The 24,477-nt window shown below is 38.4% G+C and overlaps 1 protein-coding gene and 2 long non-coding RNA genes across 3 annotated transcripts in view; 1 reads left to right on the top strand and 2 right to left on the bottom strand.

Annotated features, from left to right (window-relative positions):
- The window catches only part of LOC124300690 (glutamate receptor ionotropic, NMDA 2B), a 1,918,249-nt gene that overhangs the window by 1,322,762 nt on the left and 571,010 nt on the right, over positions 1-24,477 (bottom strand). The window lies entirely within an intron of this gene.
- Positions 654-19,342, top strand: LOC124300707 (uncharacterized). The gene is made up of 3 exons (XR_006907292.1): positions 654-665; positions 5,943-5,948; positions 19,156-19,342. It is a non-coding gene; the product is annotated as an uncharacterized LOC124300707 (long non-coding RNA).
- LOC124300709 (uncharacterized) lies at positions 5,368-20,587 on the bottom strand. Its single transcript, XR_006907294.1, has 3 exons — positions 20,468-20,587; positions 16,309-16,314; positions 5,368-5,378 (listed from the first exon to the last, which is right to left on the bottom strand). It is a non-coding gene; the product is annotated as an uncharacterized LOC124300709 (long non-coding RNA).

Below are 24,477 nucleotides of genomic sequence, written 5' to 3'. Positions count from 1 at the left end.
ATTATCTAGTTTATTATATGTACAGCAATATATGGTCTATGACTTATATCAAATACAAAATTGACGTCCGTTATCAAATAACAAAATTCTTTTCGAGAAATTGAACTCACGAATTTTTAGTACATTTTCTCATGAATTATTAGTGCAGAGAAAAGGAAACCTCTAATCCAGTGATATTTATATTCTCTTCGATTCCAAAAGCCACACCGAGAATTACCCCGATCAGTGTAGTATAAATCGGCTACTACAAAGAATATGGTTATCTAACATAAATTCGCGAAAGAGTCATATGGAAAAGTCGAATTACCTTCTCGGACAACCATTTTTTTATTACTTAGACTGTCGAATAATCTAATTTTTTTCTTAAACTACATGATTTCAAAATTTGTATAAAGGCATGGTTGCCACGACAGGTGATATGTATGAGGAACGAATCCTCGAATTCGTGATTCGTTTTTCCCTATATCGTCGGGTAAGTGGAATAAAGAGCCAATTTAGTTTTGAGGAAATAAAACGTGACATGTCGTTTTAAGCTTGAAAAAAGAGCTATTTTGGGTTTGAATTCAAAAATAGGACATCTCGCTTTTCACATTGAAAACGGAGACACGTCGTTTTGACTTACAAAAATAGGACCCGTAGCAGATGTAGCGTAGCAGACGTGTCCTGTTTTTTAAAATCAAAACGACGTGTCCCCTTTTCCAACTTGACAAGTGAGTTGTCCTGTTTTTGACTTTCAACCCGAGGTATCACGTTTTTCAAGCTTAAAACCGACGTGTCACGTCTTATACCTTCAAAACCTGCGTGTCTGTTTTTACAAAATGAAATCGGCGTGTTTCTTCATTCCACTAACCCGACAATATTCAAGTATTTCCAGAAACAAAATACTACGTGAAAAATTGCTTTTTAAATTCTGAAAGTAGGTTAGGAAATTTAACGATTGAATCAGAAAAAAATGGTAGTTTTCTCTCCTAACAATTCGACCCCATGTCGCGGGCCATCAGAAGTTTGTTATTTGTTCAACCTAAATTATGTAAGATTGGTCTTAAATCATTGATAAGTTTAGCTTCACAAGTGTAGATTATGGTTCTTGCCTTACTCAATGAGTTCATGTAATTTAATTTATTTATTATCTATTTTAATTTGTACCTATTCCATTAAACCAATCAGTGATATTTTTTATGGAACTATAATTTTTTCTCACGCACGCATTATCACCAAGAGGTCGTTAGGATTATACACAATGAAAACAAGAAGTTCTGGCAGTTTGTAATCAGATAAACCTGATAAAAGTACAGTCAAATTACCTGCGGTATGCAGCACCCGTTTTATAGGATGGGTGGGCTAGGATTGATCGTAGGTGGCATTTGATTCAACCAGGCTCTCGAACTTTTGCTCAGTCTTCGTCCGCAGCCAAACGCATAGTGTGTTATTGGCCGTAAGCCACAATACCGGGACTAGGGCGCACTCTTTTATCGTCTCACGCTCACCTCTCACGAATTCAACTATCGCATACATCTTCGATTATCACCTAAGTATCTGTACAATATCTTGCCATGTAACTTTATCAAAAATATAAAAGGTTCAGCATGAAATAAGAAATCAAGATATCAATTACACTGAAAAACATGAATGGAACAAAGTAAGTAGTAATCCTATTTAAATAGCTACCGTAATCAAAAATCATAGGTCGACGATAAAGCTAACAATCATCCAACAAGAATAGTTTTTCCAGACGAATTCCACAGGTTTCTCAGTATCCATGTTAGATGTATGCATTAACTCAAAATATTGTTACAAAGGGTGAAATCACCCGTTTTGTCCCTTTTTTAATGATCTAGTAGTCATCATAGATAAAAGACGTTTATAAACCTCTTATGTCTTTCAAAAGAATAAGGTTGCTGCGTCAACCAACATTATTATAAAAACAGTCTATCTCGAGACTTTGAAAGGAGAGCTGCGTCACAAAATAAATCCTTTTCCTTCCTTAAATTTCCGCTCTGTAAAAATGGTGTCAGAAGTGGGATTTTTCTGTGTCTCGGCAGAGTTTTAACTGGATTTTGAGTGATAAGAAGTATACAAAGAATGCAAAGATCTCCTCTGACGAAAGCATCACGCGCGGGGCGACGAGTTGCCGGACGTGTTTCGTCCCTTGAACCGGCGTTTCCTCCCGTTTCTCCTCGTTTGGAAACTGAGTTTCAACCCCAGCCCTAACTAGCTCTCTTGGCAGAGCTCATCCAAGGAAATCAAAATTTACTAATGCGGCAGATACAGCAGCAACAACAACATCAACAACAGCAACAACACCACCAACAACAGCAACAACTGCAGCAACAAGAACAGCAGAATCTTCTGCACGAACTCCTCTCGCAACAACGTCGACAACAGGAAATCGTGTCCCAGGCGGTGACCGGGATCCTGCAAGGTGTGCAGAAGCTTCAGGAGCGACCGCAGGAATTCCCAATACGCCCAGTTCCGTCCCCAGGTGGAAGGACTTCTCTTCCTTCAGTCTCGGTCCCAGCAAGGAGGACCTCCATTCATTCAATTCCGGATCAATTAAGGTCTGACGCCATTTATGGGGGAGGCGAAATTCCCCCTGTTGCTAAAAATTTTCCACCTGCTCATGTCTCGCAACAAGCTCAGGTTAGCTCTTTTCCGCAATGCCACGATGTTCCGTAACGTGATATTTCAGAAGTAGTTGAGCCTCCTGTCGCGTCGTCTCATCCTAGCGTGGATATTCATTCAGAGTTCTTGGCCTTTTTAAAATCGCGCGGAACTGTCAATATTCTCTGTCCACAGACTCAGAGCTCGTTCGGACTCAATCAGGTCTCTGTACCCGCCGCGAGTATTGTAGAGTAGCCCTCGAAATAATCGAATTTGAAGCCCGGTTCGTATGACGGTTTGTCTGCTTGGAGTCTATACGAATGTCAGTTCAACATGATAAGTAAGGTGAATGGTTGGACTCCGTCCCAGAAAGCAGCTAATTTGACGGCCTCTTCGTCTGGTCCGGCCTTGGTAGTTCTTGGATCGCTTTCAGATTCGGATTCTGAAAATTTCGACAGCATTTGCGCGGCTCTTAAACTCCAGTTTGGCGAAGAACATCTTTCCAGACTTTATTTCACTCGGTTTGAAAATAGACGTCAAGGGCCCAAGGAAGATTTAGCCTCTTTCGGAAATGACATCGAACGTCTCGCTCGACACTCCATTACCGATCGTGCAGAAAAAGCTAGAAATCAGATAGCTCGGGCGAAATTCATTGATGCGATTCAGAATCCGGAGCTTCGGTATCATCTGAGGCTCGCAGCTCCAACTTCTCTACATGAAGCAATTATTAAGGGCTTAGAATTAGAAGCCATAAGCAAGGCGGATATAGGTTCGCGTCAACTTCATCGATTAAACCAAGCTAAAGCTTCAGAAAATTCTTCGTCCCGTCCTTCAGTCAGTCAGCCTAGCTCAGATTCTCTTCCAGGAAGGAGAAATAGTGATTTCTCTCGTTACCACAATAGATCAAACTCCAATCGGCCTGTCTCAGAGTGCCAGTTTTGCGGCCTGAGGGGACATATCGCGAAGAATTGTTTCAAACTCGACCGTCAGTTGGAGACTGCGGAAGGTTGGTGACGCAATAATGCCTCCAAGAAAGCACCCTCTAATCCGGTTTGAGCAGCGCAACCTTCTGTTCCTCAGAATTCGGGAAACTAGCTACCGATGTTGCGAAAGGGCGGATATCATCGGTTTCTTCCAAGTTCCTTAGCCCCATTGCATCACAGTTCGTGGTTAGAGGCCTGCGTCGTACCGACCTATATGCTAAAGGTTCTGTTAACGGACTAGGTTGTTTGTGGGAGATAGATACCGGAGCCGAAATTTCCGTTGTTCGTCCTGATATGATTTCGTCTCTTGCTTCAATTAATCCTTACGTGTCTATTCGCTCTGCTACAGGAGCAACTACCCCTGTCGTAGGTAAGATGGTCGTGCAGGTAACAGTAGCGGATTGTCTTCAATCCCCACATGAAGTTCTAATAGCTGAAATAGGAGATGAAGGCATTTTAGGCGTACATTTTCTTTCCGCTCACAACTGCTTCATTTCTACCGGGGATTCGACTCTCTGTTCTGGTTACCGTAAAATCAACCATGAAACGTCTAGGTATATTAACTCTTCTCAACAGAAAGAAACCCTCTCGTCTTTGCGCATTTTAGAATATGTTTCGGACTCTTCATTCGTTCCTTCTTATCTCACGGAACTCTTTACTAGGTCTTCTAAAGATTTAGATATCGCTCAGACTAACAGTCTCGTTTGCCTTTTTAACGATTCTAAACAGACTTCTGCTAAAGACTCTGCCGACATCGGGAGATGTACCACAGCTAATCATTCGATAGAAGTGGGGAATAACGCTCCGATTCAAGAGGCAGCTAGAGGGCTTCTTTTTAATAGTTGAAAGGAAGTTGAAAAATTAGTAAAAGATATGAGAACAGCAGATGTTATTGAGTCGTCTTCTAGCCCGTGGGCTTCTCCCATTGTCTTAGTCAATTAAAAAAGATGGTTCCGAGAGGTTTTGTATAGATTATAGGAAGTTAAACGAGGTCACCAAGAAAGATGCATATCCGCTTCCTCAGATAGGAGATACCCTTGATTTAATATCTGATGCCCGTTGGTTCTCTACGATTGATTTACGAAGCGGTTATTGGCAAGTAGAAATGAATCCGTTAGACAAAGCGAAAACAGTTTTTGTCACAAGGTTAGGTGGACTTTGGCAATTTGAAGTTATGCCTTTTGGCCTTTTTAATGCACCAGCTACCTTTGAAAGAGCGATGGAATTCGCCCTTCAAGGTCTCACTGGCAAGATTTGTTTAGTTTATCTCGATGACATCATTGTGTTCGGTAAGACTTTTGATAAAGAATTGAAAAATCTTGAGCAGGTTTTTAGTCGTTTATTCCAAGCTGGTCTAAGAATGAGTACCAGAAAATGTCTTTCATTCAAAAGGGAAGTAACTCTCCTCGGACACGTCGTTTCAGTGGAAGGTGTTAAGACAGATCCTTCTAAATTAGAAAAGGTCTTGAATTGGCCTCGTCCCGATTCAAAAGCAAAGGTTCAAAGTTTCTTAGGACTTTGTACTTATTACAGACGTTTCGTTAAGGGTTTTGCTTCTATAGCAAGACCCCTCCATGCTCTTACAGGAATTAAAGTTGTTTTTGATTGGACTTGCGAATGCGAAGGAGTCTTTGTTCTCCTTAAAAAATTATCAACTTCGTCGCCGATATTAGCTTATCCCATCACCGATTATCAGTTCATCGTAGATTCTGACGCTTCTCTCTGTGGTAAAGGTGGGGTTTTGTCTCAAATTCAGGATAACCAAGAGCGTTTTATTAGTTATTTCAGTCGTGTCTTGTCTAAACCGGAACGCAATTATTGCGTATCCGTAGGGAATTATTAGCGATGGTAAAATCTATTTGCCATTTCCATCATTATCTTCATAGAAGGAAATTTTTGATTCGGACAGACAGTGCTTCCTTAAGTTGGCTTCTTTCGTTCAAATCACCTGAAGGCCAAGTAGCTCGATGGTTTGAGAGGTTAGGCCAATGTGACTTCGAAATTAAACACCGTCCCGGAGTTCTGCATGGTAATGCTGATGCACTTTCTCGTCGTCCATGCGCGGACGATTGCAAACAGTGCTCTCGTATAAATGAACAGCAAGATCCATCGCTTAACGTTCGGCAAATTTCTCTCGTTGAAAATAAAGAAGACTGGATCATCGCCCAGGAGAAAGATTTAGATCTCCTCCTAGTTCGGAATTGGAAATCCACAGGAGTCAGGCCTCAGTGGGAAGAAGTATCTTCTATGAGTCAGTCTTTGAAAATTTACTGGGCGCAGTGGGACTCCTTGTTTCTCCTCGATCAGTTGCTTTATAGGAAATGGGAATCACCTGACTCCAGGTCGGTACGTTGGCAGCTTCTGGTTCCTAGAGAAAAGATAGCCGAGATTTTGTCAAGCTTTCATGATTCACCTGCCGGTAGCCATTTCGCTTCTAATAAGACTTTAGGTAGGATCGGAGAAAGGTACTTTTTGGCTCACTGTCGAACCGACGTTGAAAATTGGTGCAGAACTTGCACGGTTTGTTTAGCCAAGAAGGGACCTCGTGAAAAAGGGAAGAGTTCTCTTCAAATATATAACGTAGGAGCTCCATTTGAAAGATTCGCAATGGATATCCTAGGCCCTATTGTCTTTCTAGGTCAGGAAATCGGTATGCCCTGGTAATAGCAGATTATTTTACAAAGTGGTTAGAAGTAGTTCCAATTCCGAATCAAGACGCTAGCACCGTCGCTCGAGCTTTCGTTCGTAAATTCGTCTGTCGTTACGGAGCTCCTCTTGAATTACACACAGATCAGGGTCGAAATTTTGAGTCGAATTTGATAAAGGAGTCCCTCCAAATTTTAGGGATTAGAAAAACTCGTACCACCGGTATGCATCCGCAGTCCAATGGAATGGTAGAAAGATTGAATAGGACGCTTGTTCGTTATCTTTCTCCTTTCGTTGATCAGGATCAGAAAGATTGGGATGAGTGGATTCCCTTATTCCTTTTATCGTATCGCTCTGCAATTCACGACACTACCGGTTTTTCTCCAGCTATGATGTTTACAGGTTGGGATCTTCGACTTCCGTCGGATTTAGAAAAGGGTGTCAATCCTTCCGTGGCTTCGTCCCAGGTTATTTTTAATTCCGTTTTCCGTCAAAAATTGGACGAGGTCCATGAATTTGCTAGGGAAAGAATTCGTTTGGTCTCCGATAAGACTAAGGATCGTTATGACATCAGAACTAGAAATTTAAAATTTGAAAAGGGAGATTCCGTTTGGATATTTCAACTTCTTCGACAGCAAGGGCGTTGTTCTAAACTCCAGACTATTCGGGAGGGTCCTCATTTCATTGTTGATCAGATTAACGATGATGTTTCTAGAATTAGACGTTCCCCTCGTACCAAATCCAAAGTCGTTCATCTGGATCGCTTAGCTCCTTATCAATCAAGGGCGTCGTTTTAGTAACTTTCTGAAGCTTAGAAAGTTCGTTGACAGGTTAAGGTTAGTTCGATGTTGTTCGATACGGGAAATTAAATAAGTGATTGGTCGATCCTCGTTTTTTTTTTTTAACCTCAAGTGTCAGTTTTTGTAAGCACTTTTCAGGTTGTTTACCGAACAGCCTTTTCCTTCCGACCTTTCCTGATTTCTAAGGATGACTGGTGGCCTTCGTTTCGAAGAGTGACACGAGATAAATGAGATAAAATCGTTTCTTTTCTTTTCAATGAATATTTAATTTATCTTATTCATGCATTTTCCCAAATTCACTTAGTGAATTTGGATTGTTATACCACCACTCACATTTGTCCTCCAAACTCTAGGGTGTGCTGTTTCTGAAGAAGTCTTGGATTCAGTCACCTATTCCTTTTTCCTGTTACCCGCCTCGTCGTACTCATCTGTGTTTGATTCACCGGACTATTTTCCCTGAAGAGGAATGGATTTCCTTTTCGACGTCGACCCGGATGATTTTGATGTTTTCAAATTCATGAAGATACATAACACTAGATAACACTTACTTTTATAAAACAAAGCACATAAATTTTGAAATTCAATTTAACGCTCAACTATCTGCTCAAGGTTTCTGTGGTTTACCTTGAGACTGTGGGCAAATGCCAGATAGTAAAAAGGGAGTCCTTAAATTTTTAGAGCCACAGCTCCAACTCACCTCCGAGCACTGACTGCTAGATCACTTTTACAATTGTTTTATCTTTTCCAAGTCGGGACGACTCTTGTCTTCGCGGGGGAGTAGTGTTACAAAGGGTGAAATCACCAGTTTTGTCCCTATTTTAATGATCTAGTAGTCATCATAGATAAAAGACGTTTATAAACCTCCTATGTCTTTCAAAAGAATAAGGTTGCTGAGTCAACCAACATTATTGTAAAAACATTCTATCTCGAGACTTTGAAAGGAGAGCTCCGTCACAAAATAAATCCTTTTCCTTTCTTAATTTTCCGCTTTGTAACAATACGTTAATTAAACCTTCTGATGAACAATAGGAATATAGGAAAAACACGAGACTCATCTTGGAATGGAAACTGGAGGCATTTGATGGAAATTTCATCTACAAGGAAGGTTGTGGTTTCATAATAACTCTGAACAAAGAAAATTCCTAGTTTAGAAGATTTGATTGGTTCACGATATAGATTCCTTAGGTATCGGAATGCAGTTCCTACACATTTATACGTACCATCTATGCAAGTAATCGATTTGATTACATAAATTTTACCATTGAATGAGATTACTCTGTATTCTTTGTTGACAGTTTAAACCGTTTTGTTTGTAGTATTCTACACTCGAACGCATTTTTGCCCTTTGCTGTGATGCCCTTCAGAATATATAATTCGGGACCAGGATTCAAGGGTACATTTTTTTCAAAGTTGGATAGTTCCGAAATTCGTTTAACAATCTGTTGCAAGGGGAGTCTTTTTGCCCGCACGCGTTTTTTTGACTTGCCCAAATATTTTTCGAAGGGAAAGCAACTGACGTTTTGCAATTTTCCGTACTGTTCAACGTCATCGCAGAGGTGAAGCAAAGAATGGACGTTATAAACGACGAAATGATTACGATATAGTCTAGCAGATTGTTGTACGATTTTTTTTAACGCGTGTCTGGCGTCCTCCAAGTGGCGCGCAATGAGCGAATCACACGACAAAATTTAAACAAGCAGTAACAAGAAATTATCATATTTTCCAGAATCGAGCACATCGCGTAATATGATCGGCCCTAAGTACATCAAAAAAAAATCTGAACTCTGTAGCTTTCCAACGTTTGACTTCGTCAAGATTTCGAGGCTTTCGGATAAATTCTACTGTCACACAAACTCGCAATCTTTCGATTTCAGAAGATATAAATTTCAAAATTTCTCTAGAAAACTTATGCGGTTTTGTCCCTTGAATCCAGTTGTTGATCAGTAATCTTTTTAGTACCCCCAAATACGTCAAATGCATTAGATCAAGTGGCAACTGCGTGACAAGTTCAATGAACAAGCGAAGTAATGGTAACACATCTTTTATATACGTGGTATCAAATCTTGCATCTAAAAAATCATTGTCACATCTTTTGCGATGATAACTTTTGTCAAAAGGATGATACAACTTTCTCTGCTTCGAAACAGCTGCGATGGTGCACTTTTCGCAACCGTATGTGCTGGTATGACCTTTAATTATTTTAAGCGTAGCTCTTGCTAGAGCATCACAGGGAAAGCAGTCGATTTGTACACGCAGCGTTTTATTGCCATTTCTGATGCCACGTTGGAAAAGCAAATACATTTCTTTGATGAAGTCAGACAAATAGGTATCTAAGGGGTCAGGCTTGCTTTTGCCGCAAAATGCCGCCACCATAAATGGAGAACTATCTTTTACTGAATGACTCCGACAGAGTATGAGCCATAAATTCAAAGAACTACTTTTGTATTAAGGTAATCCAATGATATTAACGTCAATGATTAAAGTATTCGTGCATGTCGCAGAGTCACTTAGTCCACCCCGCAGTCTAGTTTCTACCCCCGCACTAATACCAATACAACACATTTTGCCATTATTTAAACTTGCTAGTTCGATTTTTCTATCGGTATGTAATGAACTTTTAGCATATTGTGGTAGAAAAGGATATCTAGGACGAATGAGATCTAACAGTTTATCGATCGATGTATGAGTGATGTTATAATCGCAAGCCGATTTTCTCAAATTTTTTTGAAACTCGATTACAAATGATTTTCTCTCATCATGATCATCGCGATCCCTATACTGATCACTACAAATTTCGGAATCCCTTTCAATATCTGCGTAGTCGGAACTATTCATAAAGGGAAACTGGTGTGTAATATGGTCAGTATTGAGCGGCGCTTCTGGATTATCTACGCTTTTATGAATGTAATTATTGGTTTCATTAGGTGTAACTCCGAACCATGAACTGGGTTCGTTTTCTGATAGAAATGTGAATGGGCTATGATCTGTATCACTAGTCGAATTAGTTACGGTACATGATCGAATTTCAACAGCATCCTGCCCTCTGAAAACGTCCCCTTGGTAACCGAAGTTATTATTACAAGCATTTTCTTCAGTATCACAAGTCACAACAGACTTCATTCGATACAAATTTTCTGCTCGCTTACGACGCAAATGACGTTTACTCAACAATTTTCGTTCAAAAGGCATGGCCAATATTGAACTTAACTCTACTGGCAAACCTTTGAAACGGGTTGAATACCCGAATGAATTAATCTATTATTCGGAATATTTGATTGCGTTGAGAGGTGAGATGTGCCCATATATGTTCATCCACTGTGATATCTGAGGAAGAAAATATATTTCATGCATGGGTTTGTTTTAATTCGTTCTCCATGGTTCTAGCTTATAATGATTCTTTATAAAAACATCACTACCCAATAAATATTAACATACAAAAATAGGGGTTTCTTTTATCGAAACACAAATATTCAATGGTTATACGTGGAATATACATTCTTCATCAGAACATTCCTCCAATTTTCATACGTAATGTTTACTTGGTGCATCGTGCGCAACTGCATTTTTAATTTGAATGTTTTTTTGCTTTTTTTGTCAGTGATCAAACAATGAAATTGTCGAGTCGGATTGAGAATGTAGAATCTTAACCATGTTATGACACGTATATTAGGATTGTCCTTATAGTTAGGGTACAAACGAATTTTTCAGTAATAAAGTATATCATATTGAGAATATATAATATATAGTGTAATATCATATATTTTGATTATTTCGAATGAAAAAATTCACGCTCCTGTCAAGAGGGTCTAAAGTTGAGGTATAGACTCGAAGTTTGGAGGTGGTTGATTATTTATTATTTCGAGCTCATTTAGGGGCAGCAGCAATCAAAATCGTCCATACCCTGACTTAGGACTACCTAATGTATGTACGCACTTCTACATTTTTCAACAATCTTTCATGACTGTCAATATTTTCAAAATTCTGTCTCTTGATTAATGGGTTTTGATATTTTTTCATCTTACGATAATTTACGATCGAATTTACATTACGTAATTAGGCTAACTAGAGATAAGTATGAAAATAAAGAGATGATGTATAGAAGAAATCTGTACGCTAAAAAGCCGGATTGGGAAATAAAAACTATTCTATTCTATAATAATGTATTAGTATCAGGGCGGTTTGAAAAAATGCTTTATTTTTCAGAGCATAATTGTTTCTCGAGATTTTGTACCTGTTCATTGAAATATAGTTCTCATGCACGTTGAGGCCGGTGAGATGTTTTTTACTACTGTCGCATCGATGTTGAAATGTCCAGATACAGCAAGAAGGTCTAATAAACATACATATATTACAGATATATATGTATTTGATATGTATCCGTCTATGATAGACTTATATTGTACGTATATTGTGGTGCTATTTAACTGATAGTAGTGAAAGAATTTTATACATGTACGTATATTTTACGAATATTATCGAATTGTTCTCCTGAAAACATTGAACACCTACTTCCTTATCTTCGATTTGGAGCGCTTTCCTTGGAATAATCAAAAATTTGATTTTTCGCGATTCAAGCGCCATCTGTCTCGAATCGAAAAAAAAATTTCAAATAAGACTTGTGTATTTTTTCATGTCGAATTCGGATCTGCAATGAAAAATAGAGGTTCCCATTCGAAATTTCAAACTTACTACCCCTCCCGCATTTAGGGGTTGGGGTGGGGGGTTGATTTACACATAGTAAATTTTTCCCCTCGAGATCAAACAGTTCTGATTCTGAAAATTTTTTTGTACGGTGCGTATTTCTTGAGATATTTCGACGTGCCAAGATAAAAAACTCACCCTGCATATTATATGTATAAGGAACATCTACTTGATAGAAACAAAGCCAAATCCATTGCTGTCAAAATTACATATAACATACGTATAGTGGCTGCCCAGCCGAGTGTTACATTACTGGACGGGAGCTGGCCGGACGGGCTGCTCAACGTCAGTGGTCGGTTTCAAATCGGGAGAGCTGACCAGTTCCCGGCCAGTTCCTGATTTCAATTTCCACACGGGAAATTTTCGGCTACTATCCGTAAAATGCACATTTACTCTAAGTTTGCAAGGAATAGATTTGAGGTATCTTTGACGTCTTATATACGTCAAACATATCGTTTATTAAACGTAGAATACAGAATATAGATATTACCCGGACATTTAGCTCTTCAGTGTACGTAGTAAATACGTCTTACAGACGTCGATAGCGACGTCGTATTTATGTATATTAGACGTTACTGTTCTATCTGGGATATCTACAAACTATCGTATATTGAAATTTCCAAGTTCAGATATTAAATATAGTATTAGTAGAATAATATTTGATTCAGATCCTCACTTTCACGCAATCTCTTTACATGGTAAGACCAATAAGAAATTCAATGATCATTTGAATATCTTAACTTTGAAATTCCAAAAAACGCCATTTTTTGAAATTTCAACACCGATGCAACAATAGTAAAAACATCATACCCGCCTCATCTTGCGTGAGAGCTATTTTTCAAACAGGTACAAAATCTCGAGGAGCAATGCGGTAAGAATATAAAGAGTTTTTAACCGCCCTAATTAAAGTGAAGTATATTTTTTTGTTAAGCGTTCAAAATTAACATGTTTCAATCGTAAGAGTGATGCGCGTGTATCAAAGGAACTAAAATTAGTTTACAATTATACTGATACCAAAAATCTATGGCATATTAACATGTTTCAATCGTAAGAGTGATGCGCGTGTATCAAAGGAACTAAAATTAGTTTACAATTATACTGATACCAAAAATCTATGGCATATATATATATATATATGTATATATATATGGTGTGTTTACTGGGATACAGTGGTATCATTTTAATGAAAATAAGAATCGATTATGACGCCCATGATTAAGAAATGAAATTCTCTTCGGGTCTGTTAGGAAATCAATTTTTGAACGTAACTGTCAGGAAACAAATGCAACAATTTTCTATGAGTCTTGTTTAGCAATTGAAAATAACGGCAGTATGCAATGCTAGATGAGATATCAACACTAATAATCAACCAATACTAATAAATATAATTATAATTTATCATGTACTTACCAGAAAAAATTCTGCGCAGTATCTGCCGTTCGTTAAATCAACACTTCATACAATTAGATTACTCGACTTCTACAGACCTTCAGGCATACGCAGGCTATGTTCAATGCTGCACGGACAGAACGAGAATAAACGCGAGTAGCGGCCGATCACGATTTCCAGTCCCCCCACCGCTGGCTCCTATACCAACTTCGGCCCGCCGCACGCCGTCGGGGACTAAGGCCGCTACAGACTTGAGCACGGACGCAAATGAGGCAGGCCCCCCGAGGTGGCACCGAACGTTTCGCGCTGAAAAATAGTTACTTTTCTCAAGAACTTTTTTTTTGTTCACTTCGCCCGAAGACGTACGCGGGCAAACGAGACAATTTTTCGGAAGTACTCCTAGTACAGTAAATCTGTCACGAAAAAAGGGGTTTTAAGAAAAAAAAGGACCAACTCTATTTTATTTCATGAATCGTTGGTGGGCCATGGTACTAGCTTGAAACCAAGTTTTCGGAACCCCCCGCCTAACCCTCCCTGGATATTTTTGGAAAACGCTAAAAGTTTTTGGATTCGATTTTGCGCAAGAATAGTAGATCGTGGAGAAAAAATTCTTAACAAAAATTGTAGAGGACTCTATAATATACAAATCGTCTTGTGTAGTCGCTGTGCTGCGACCAAAAATGTGGAAAATAGAGGGCGCCAAAGTTACCTAAAATCAGTTTTTGCTCTTTTTGAACATCTACCAGAGAGAGGATCACTAGTAGACGGATACGGAAGGGCTAAGGTGGTTGAATAACTATTTTCGTAGAATGAACAGCCCGGGTAAGTAGAAAAGCATCGAATAAAATTTAACTCCACTATACGCAACACAGCGAGCTGGCGGGAGTAGCGCTGACGTGGATTGGCGCGCGCGGTGAACCACGACGAGACGTTTCTTTTCTCTTCTCCGGCCCAGGTATTTCCTCCATAGATGTTTTTTTTAAGATTAAAGGGGAAGGATTCAGGTATCTGAAAAAAATGATCGCCATGAATTGTTGCGAGTCCCGTGGAAATGACAGCGAAATCAAAAAGAAAACGGTAAAAAAAAAATTGGATGAAATTTTTTTTACATAGTACTACGGATATTTTGAATGGCGCATAGATGCGAGATTTGACGGTTTTTTTTTAAGTGAAGTGACGTGACCCGCTTATATACGTTTTTAAGCCGTGTGTTTTATTTTATTTGCCTCCGTTTCCCGGACTTGTTAACCCTCGTAGTGGTTAGTCTGAAAGACATTTTCCAACTTGTAAATACCCATGAAACGTATACACTGAATGATTTTCCTCTCTCGTACAGTGCCCTTATGTTTACACCCGCTTACTCCCACTGACTAGTAGTACTATCTATATTCTATAGAGTATTTATTACCTCTATTCCAAGGATAATTTGATGGAACGAACCGGTTAGTGATACATTTTTTAAGTGAACCTATAGAATAGTTCTTTGGAGCGATCGTCAGACTGTGGAACAGGCGCCGCTCTTATCAGTGGTTGGAGCTGTTATAATGTGTGTCCTTTCACGAATAAGCAATTGAATATATTAATTATAAAGACTTCACAAATAAAATTACGAAAGTGATACTGTATGTATAAGCCATCAATGCATAAATAAATTAGGTAAGAACGTTCAAAGTCACATGTTACGTTTGCCTATATCATACCACCTACATCCACATTTGTGCAGAAACATACCCTAGTATCATTCGCTGTGAATTTTTCGTCGTTCATATCAATATGCACGATAATAATAATTAATATGTGTTCAGTGACGATATGTAGTGATTATTTTACATAATAAATATTTGAATAGCAGCTCCGTAAAATTTCAGTTCTAGCTAAGATTATTATATAATGCCCAGGGCCGTCTTGACCATATCGGGCACCAGGGTGCGAAAATCAGCCTGTGCCCCCTTTGCAACAAGAAAAAAAAAATGTAAAACCTAATATTTGTGTTCCATTTTTTCATTTAATTATTGTAACTTATTCTACAATAAAATTAAGTTCATTTTCAAACATGTAATTCAATTTTTCTGGCTTCCAAGTTGGCAAACTTTTTTATGATATCGTCTGTTTTGAAATCTATTTTCGATTCGATACTTATTATGAGCAAATTTGGCAATCTATCTTGGGTCATGGTTGATCGTGAGTAGTTTTTTATTAATTTCAATTTCGAAAAGGACCTTTCGCCTTCTGCTACTGTCACAGATAGTGTTAAATATATGTATACGTGAAGATGTTCAATCATTAGGAAACACGGGCATTAAATTATTGGAATAAATATAATTTAGTACGTCGAGTAGAGTCGTACCTTTATTTATTCAAAAATAAAGGTAACAATTCTAACTCATTAAATAGATCTTCCCCGTCAATATGCGATCTATTTTCATGTGTTAACTTTTCTTCTAAGTTGAGACATTGTGCTTTTTTTTTGTCTCTCCAATGCCCTTCAACTGTCAATGTTTCGCAGAAATGAAAACTTGTCGTTGTGTTCTGTTAATAAATCGAATATTTTATTTAATTGTAAGATCGCGGTGTCAAATAGCAAAAAATAAAAATTTTGTTCAAATTATGTTTTTTGGTCTAATATGGGCTTATCTGCAGCCTCGTAATTAAAATATCTTTTTTGGGGACATGGACGAACAGTTTTCGTGAATTCATGGTTACATTCTAAATCATCAGCAATTAATTTTGAATCTAGTAGCAATTGTTTAAATCCACTGTCTGTGCGGTATGCGCTTAAATCTGTTTCGAACAGATCGATCATTTTGACCGGGAGCATACAAGTCAGCTATCCAGTTAGTACAGAGATCAGTGGTACGGTCACTTACTATATCCAGTGTTGTAAAAGGTACTTGATTTTTAGTACCTAGGTACAGGTACATGTACTCAAGATGTACCTATATCCAGGTACTTAGGTACTTTTTTATGGGAAGTATGAGAGCAATCTGAAAAATATGATCAAAATTATAGGCCAGACAAACACATTATTTCATGTTAAGCTCATCGTTTATTAAATTTGTAAAATTTTGAACGTTATATATTTTACACTACTAGCTTATTATATTTCAAGAACAGCAGACATTCGAAATTGTCGTCGGTCAACTTGTTTCTTCGCGGCATCACGATTTGTCCTCCAGCACTAAATGTACGCTCTACTGGGGCGGAACTCGGAAACAGACTGTTATATTTTTAAAATATTTGTTTTATAATTGGTTACCGCTCTAAACTATCCAGTTCTTTAGATTTATCACACAAATATGTCAGACATTATATTTTGACATCCTGAAGATTCACAGAAGAGCTGGATTCAGAGCCAGCTGTAGCGCCTGTAGCTATAGCTTCACTGTCATTATGATTGATATTTTTTTCTTTCAGAAACGTAAAAAATTCATCCTCATCCGATCTGAAGAAAACTTCTCAAAAAGTGCAGACCTTCTCATTCTTAGCGCTTCCTCGATTAACAAATTCTCACATAAATCCTTCGACGATTCTTTGCCTGAGATATTGAGCAACTTCAGTTTGAATTTGGGTGTGGCCATCGTGGCTAAGATATACTCGCGGCTATTCGCGCTGTTCAAATCGAGTATAGAGTTGAAACGTGTTTCAATGCCTGCTAATACTGCATTTTGTAAAGGTTTGCAATCATGTAAGTGCGCTAGTTTGTTTACTTGTGTTTTCATTTGGAAGATAGGTGGCAAAACATGACCCAGGCATGAATGTTTCTCTCCTTGCAAGAAGTCGAGCGTATTGGCTACAGGCGCTAGTACCTTAATGTATTCTTCCAAGAAATTTATCTGTACTTCAGTGAAAGCTGGCTTCTCGAGTTTTTCACAAATCGCGTCAAAATTATCCTTCACCTTCGAACAGAGCCGTTACACTATCAAAGTAGCTATTCCTAATTTTACAAGGCACCGTTAGACGTGTTTTGCAAATATCGTAAACTAATTGTAAGTCAGCTGCTTTTGTCGAACGATGAACGGTATTCCATATATTAGCGGATTTATTGAAGGCTGCTGTATAAAATCTTTTGATAATTGGCATTGGTCATTGCTTTTGAAGCATCAGTTGATGCTAGTAAGTTCAGGCTGTGAGCAGTGCAACGATAATGTCTGGGTAATATAATTTCGCCCTCATCTTCCTCTAAATTACATTGGTTCAAATCGAAAATTAGTATTTCTACATCTGGTTCCTCAAATTCGCCTAATGCGTCTACTGTCTTAAATAGGCGAAATGCTTTTCCGAAATTAGATGCATTATCAGTCACGGTACCAACAACCTTAGAGCTGATATTAAATTCTTTGTGAATCTGAGCTACTACTTTCGCAATTTCCAAATGAGTGGGGAAATATTTCATTCGTCTGCATGACAAAATGGATGACTGTCTTTGAAATTTGGAATCGATGTAATGACAAGTCATTCCCATGTGAAACCTGATATTAGTCCCAGTCATTGCTGGCGCTCCAAAACTGGACGAACATTTCCACAAGATTAAAGTACCTTGAATTGTACTTAAAAAATAGGTACAGGTACTCCCGAAAAATACTTAGGTACAGATACAAGGTACTTATCTGGAAAAGTACCTAGGTACAGGCATAGGTACTGAAATTTGTACCTAGGTACAAAAAAAGGTACTTGTACCTAGGTACTTTACAACATTGACTACAGCTATCGCGAATTTAATGGTAGTGGTTCTATTTGTATTTTGTTGGTGACTAGATACTCGCTCCAAGCGGGCGGCGATATGTCAAAAAGCCGGCAGCGCCTGTCAAAGGGCGCGCACGGATTGCCTTGTAACCACAAGCTCTCTCTGAATTTGCCGCGTGTGTTTGTTGGAATATAAATTTAATTCTTGTAGAAATAAGACCTGAATTGGCTTTTGTACATCGCAAGTCGCAAGACGAATGTGCCGAAAGCTGCATGAGGTGTATTTTATAAACAGTACTGGTGCCTGTATTTTTATAGTTATAATGAACATTTGTTAAGTAATTTTTAAAAGTGATTGTGATTACGCATGGTATTTGTAGGTATAAGGCGATCGGCTTGCGCTCTCTAAGACTGCACCCATGTGCCACGCACTCCTTGCACCGCCGGGTAGAGACGGCTCTAATAAGGGGTTAGGTGGGTTTCAAAATTTCAAAAAATCGAATTTTTTTTTTTTTTTGCTTATCTTATAATTGAATATGTTGAGAATATTCCTTTAAAATTTTAAAACGATCCGAGTCATATTCTAAGAGATATAGCCTTTGGATGTTTCACCCATCAGGCTATAACCGAGCGTGACGCAGGTATATGGAGGCAGATATATCGAGGCAGATATATCGAGGCAGCTGCTTAGCTATTGTTCGTTTATTTTTGTGATGCGAATTCTAGGCTTAGGACTTGCCGGATGTAAAAAATTCTGTGGTTTGATGGATATAAGTTCCTCATTCTTGAATGCATCAACGTACAATTTTTATGTTGATAAAATACATGAGTGCGTCATAACTGTTGCCGAATCAATTTTGTTGTCTGCTGCAAATCAAGAAAAAAAATTAACGTGTGATGAAAATAATGTTGAAGATACGACAGATGTTACCGTGTCAGGTGATGGCACGTGGAAAAAACATGGGTTTGCCTCATTATACGGTGTAAGTACGATTATTTACGTGTTATTTGAATGTAAATCTTCAATCGCGTTTTTCTCGAAACTACATTTTTGAAATCGGTAGTCACGATTTCTCGAAAACTTATGAACCGATCTCTTTCAAATTTTGCACACTTCTTCAAAATAACATTATCTCGTACTTGAACGAAGGAATTTTTTTTTTTTCTATTCCAAGTAATTTTTCAAGGCCATGAAGGGTGCAAATTTTACTCAAAATAAGGGTTTTTTGTTTTCAACGCCGCCAAAAATGTAATTTTTGTTTTTTTTTTTTTTCCTTCGTCCAAGTACGAGTTTTAAACATCTACTAACAGAAAATTTTTGGTTTTTGCATTTCAGATGAATCTGTCATGAGTTATCCTGACTACGCCGAGAGAACTTTTTTTTGAGGGGTCACAGCAGACGACGTGTCCACGCCTTAATTTTCAATATTTTTCAATGAAAATTTCACAAACTACTTATAAAATATGTATCTTTTATGTGTTAAATTGATGGAATGAAATATTCTGTTGATTAAGTAAAAAAAAATTCATAAAAATGTACCTATTTTGAGCTTTTGAAACCCACCTAACCCCATAATGCCAAGTGCAAGAGGTATAATGCGAGGGGCTATCTAAACAACACATGGTAGAATATACGTTGAAATCTTACGGAATACGTATAATAATCAGTTGAATGTCCACCACTTGTACGTATTTTTATACGAAATACGTACGGTTATTAATGGTAACTTAACATTCTGACCTGTTAATAAACGTATTATTAACGTTTTTATGGTATCAATTGTATATTGAACGGATGAATTATTTATCTGTTTAACGAAACTAAGTTATGCATGATAGTATCTAACACTTATTAATTGTACGCATACCAATTTTATACTGAGTTTTCGTACAAAATTCGTATCTTATACCATTCGGTGTTGACTGATAGTCACTATCGAGTAAACTCCTAGAGAACCGAATACTATTAACTATCTCATAACATTTCTGTTTTGAAAGAAGTTATGCAAGAATTCATGCAGTGAATAATGTAGATACGTTATTAAAAGAAAAAATATACTCGCAAAGACTCACTAGTACTTGTGTAGTACTCGGTGATACTCAGATGTACTAGTCACTCACAATTCTTACTACCCTGTATTTTCATAATTTGAAAAGCTCATTTAACTTATTGTGCGTTATCTATCTTATTAGTCTTATAAATTGAAACTGATGAAGCCTATACCTGTGCATGGTGAAACATACTCTGTGCAATAATTTTTATAGAGTGAAATTGGATTGAATTAGAAATATATATACGTATAAAGCGTTATGAAAGTCTAAGCCAGTGAAAATTCATCAATACACATATACTTTTCGTTAAGATACTATTATATTATCAGTAACAAGACAGAAACACGATTCCTTACTAAAAAGTATATAGCCCTTATTTTTTAATTTATGAAATTTTAATTTGAAATACGAATGATTGAGTTTTTTTTCCATCCATACCTGACTTGCTTGAAGTTCAACTTAAACAAATTTTAGAGGCGTTTCTGAAGCTGCTATAGACGTATTTTGATTGGCTGTCGATGTCGTGTTTGGAGTTTGTTTATGTGATCGTAGAAAAAAAAACAATTGCAGCTCATCCGATCGTGATCGTGTCACATACATTTATTTAGCGACGCGATCGTGTCTAATAAATTTATTTAGCGACAAGAGTGAATAACTGATGGAGAAATTTAGTAAGAGCGATTTTACGTCGAGCGAGGAACTCGATGCGTTAACGGCGGGTGATAATACAACGTAAGTATTTTAGTTTTTTTTTTTTTTTCATATGTCACACGTCATTTTGGAAATTATAAATTCTTTTTGCCACATGGTTACCATATCACCCACAGCGAATTTTATCAACAAAAAAATTGATGAAATTTCATTGATCTAACAGTAATATTGTTATTAAAAAAGGTATAAGACAATTAAAGAAAAGCGCGCGCTTGCGCGCGCGGTAACCCTGGTTATATAAAAAAAAACCTGAAATTAACATACTATATGTTGGTATTTTAAACGTAGATGTGAAAGTGGTATATGAAAAACGTTTGTTTTTTCTATACCTATACCAATTTTATAGCACTAAAAGGTATGTTTTACGTTTCATCGACGAACCTGTTCTTATTGGGTAACGTCGGTGAAAAATTACCGACATGCGTGTAAGGTCAATAATTAATGTCACCGAAAATGAGATGCCGGTGTCCTTTGTGATCGAAAACCAAAGCAGGTGCCAATTGGTCATTTTACTTCCAAATCTTATGGGACTGGGCTCAAAGTATGTGATTTATCAGCGTCGAGTGGCATCATACCAGATAGTTCGATCCATTTAGTGCAACTGTGAAAATTATCTCAATTGGTGTGAGTGGTAACCGATCTGTAGTTTGTTTTTCAAAATTTTGTAAAAATAAAAATTCGCTTCACTTTTTGCCAAAATGAGGCATCAGTTGCCCAAGTTTCGTTGCGATTGCTCCAGCGGTGGCAGAGTTTTGGCTCTCTACGTTTTCGTGATATACAGCGCTTCTTTAAAAGCACCTTAAGCGCCTGTCGCGAAATAAAACCCCTAACATTCGAACATTTCCTTCACAACTGTGCCTCTGACACTACTAGATCAGCTGACGTATATTACACATACGCAACGACGATCTTGCTGACTTAGACGTAGTTGCACACCTTACATCAAGTAACTGTAAATCCTTTTACAACACATCTCAGCAAATTTTTCAAGTACCAACGCTTGACCACACCGATCTCACGCAATTCAACACGAAACTAGACCAACTCCAAGTCAAGACTTTCCTACAAGACTTTCGAAAGACAGAAAGTAGTACAGCAATACCCTCGACGACTCTACCAAATACCGACGAATCAGGCAACCCGACTCCTCGTAAGAAACGGAGCAACCTACAACCTACTCTGTTGCAGAATCTTCAGATTCTTCCGGCGGTAAATTTTCTGACGAGAATGCACTCATGTTGTCACTCCTCGATCGTCACAGATCCCGCGATCACGCAGTGAAACGTAGTCGAGAAATTTACACCTCCAGTAACTCGGAACCGTATAAAAGACCGAACTTAGCACACCAGGCTGACATATCTGACAATTCCCATGACTTGACGACCACTGACTCTGACTTAGAAGGCTATGATGCAGACTCAGACGAATGACTGTCCAGGTGTTCTAACTCAAAATACTATAATACACCAACATACGCCGACTTCTTGCTAGACGAACGGTACCAGCCATTAAGACGCAACGTCAATATCAAAGAAACAAATGCAGACTTATTCGACCAGAACGACAACTGAGCGCACTGCATATCAGCCGATTACAAATTATCGCAAGGTGTTGCCTTAAAATTAGTGCAACGAAAAGTCTGAGTCCGATCCTAACTAAACGAATTTTCCATGGCAGTTACCAACGTCATTTCGATCCCACACGGTGATAGGTACGTATACAACTTGGTAACTGAAGTAAAGTATTACGAGAAACCCACTCTAGATGACCTCTCCCAAACCTTGTCCAATCTAAAGAATAGTTTTTCTTGATAACAAGATAAAATCCATATCAATTCCAAGACTAGGCTACGGACTGGAAAAATTAGATTGGAGATCCGTAAGCCGCATGATCCACTATATGTTCAAAAACTCTGAAGTTAACATTACAATCTGTAAAAACAACAGTCCATCTGGCACCATTCGGAATCAAGTCGATCCAACAGCTGTGCAGGTCGGTGTTTCAGTCACTCCTTCGCATGTTGAACCGCAGTGATCTCAACCTTTACCTACATTCTCCTCCTCACCTGTTCGCGATACATTAAGCCCCCCAGATCCTCTCCAGCACCATAAGCGCACCTTACACGCTTCTAGCCTCCCTCCGCCACCCCCTTTCCCTGCCCAGACACGCTCGTACAATTCATCCTTCTCACCTTCCAGTCACTCCTTTTGTCCCCCTCCGTCACCTTCGTCGGTAGTTTCCTATGACAGCTCCGCAAAAGAGCTACAACAAACCCTGCAGCAGCAAAACACAAATCTGACACGTGCTCTGACAGGAATTCCCACCCTCGTGCCTTCGTCCCCGGTCAACAAGTTTACCTACGCAATGAGACCACAACGGAACTCCTATACAATTACAAAGGGTCGTACTAGATAGAACGTATCATAAACAACATCAATGCCGAAACATTTCTTCCGCGTAACAAGTCAAAAGTAGTGCACGTGAATAAACTTAATACAGCACAATGACGTTGCTATAAATCAAGCCCTACTCTCGTTTCTGCCCCGCTGCGCACATGCTCCTCCCAAAATATTATGTTATGACACCACTACATCATGAACAACCAAACGTCGATAATGACGTAACCGATAGCTCCACAGTTGATTGGATAACTGGACCCTAATCAGACCTTATTTTCATAACGTATTATTACAGGTCCTTCATAATTGCTAATGGCACTGATAACTCGGTACCATACTCCATGAAGCGAATCGAGCCAAATCTGGTTATTTATTTCGAACAACTAAGAAACCTTCGAACCTTTAACAAGGAATGGAGAATGATGAGCTTTATCGACCTCAGTAACATGTTCCGGGAACTCGATCGCATCTCCGAATATTTAGACTCAATTCGTAATGAATGTACCGCAACACAGAATCATTGTAACACAGGTGACCATATACGCATATTGACCCAGAGATCAAATTCGTCCAGGATATACCAGACTCAAGTAGAAGAATTGATAGGCCATCGCTTCAACAGCAAATCCCATGCGGAATTAGCTAAGGTCGTGACATATGCAACAAATGAGGTGCCGTAAACTTCATAGGCGCGATTACAAAATCACTTTTCGGTACGCTAGACGCAGAAGATGGACAATACCTAACCAATTGAATTGACAACTTTTATAATGACACAAAACACTTAGCTACACTACTTAACAAACACACGTCGTACAGTTAACTCTCGGTATCTATAAAAATAAACTCGACAACATTATTACAGGATGGTCGTGACTAAGACGATAAGACGATGTACTCATGATACTTACGAACCAGGGAATTACTTATAAAGCTCAAGTATAAAATAACAAATTCGCAATCATCAACCGCTTAGTCGAGCTAGACGTATACATGAACGAGTTCGAAATTGATCTAAATAACCTGGTTGACGCCGTCTTGTTTACACAAAATGGTATCGTTTACCCGAAGGTCCTGTCCCCAATATAGATCATATCAAAGAGAATTATCGATACCTATGGATGCCACCTATGCTGAGGAATTGATGAAAATATCGAGCTTGGACATTGATTACATCGAACCACGACTGATTTACGTCATAACTATCACTTTATTAAATGACGACGCTTTCAATCTTCAACGCCTACTTCCAATACCTGCAAAACAAAAATACGACACGACAGATAACAAATTTACATTCGTACAACCTGCAAGCGCTTACGTAGCGATAGCCCTAAAATGCACATCGTACTTCTAATTATCGGAACTCAGTATTTCAAAGTGCATCCTAACTCAAAACATCCACATATGCATACTAAACCAGCCTCTGTTCCATAGCGGAATACTTAAACTTTGCGAAGTCGCTAAAACAACAGATATGATTCCTTCATATCGTTCTCATGGGCAGCTGGG

The sequence above is a fragment of the Neodiprion virginianus genome, chromosome 3, assembly GCF_021901495.1.
Source record: "Neodiprion virginianus isolate iyNeoVirg1 chromosome 3, iyNeoVirg1.1, whole genome shotgun sequence".
Classification (NCBI taxonomy): Eukaryota; Metazoa; Arthropoda; class Insecta; order Hymenoptera; family Diprionidae; genus Neodiprion; species Neodiprion virginianus.
Note: the sequence above shows the minus strand (reverse complement) of the source record. Positions and strands in the feature narration are given on the sequence as shown.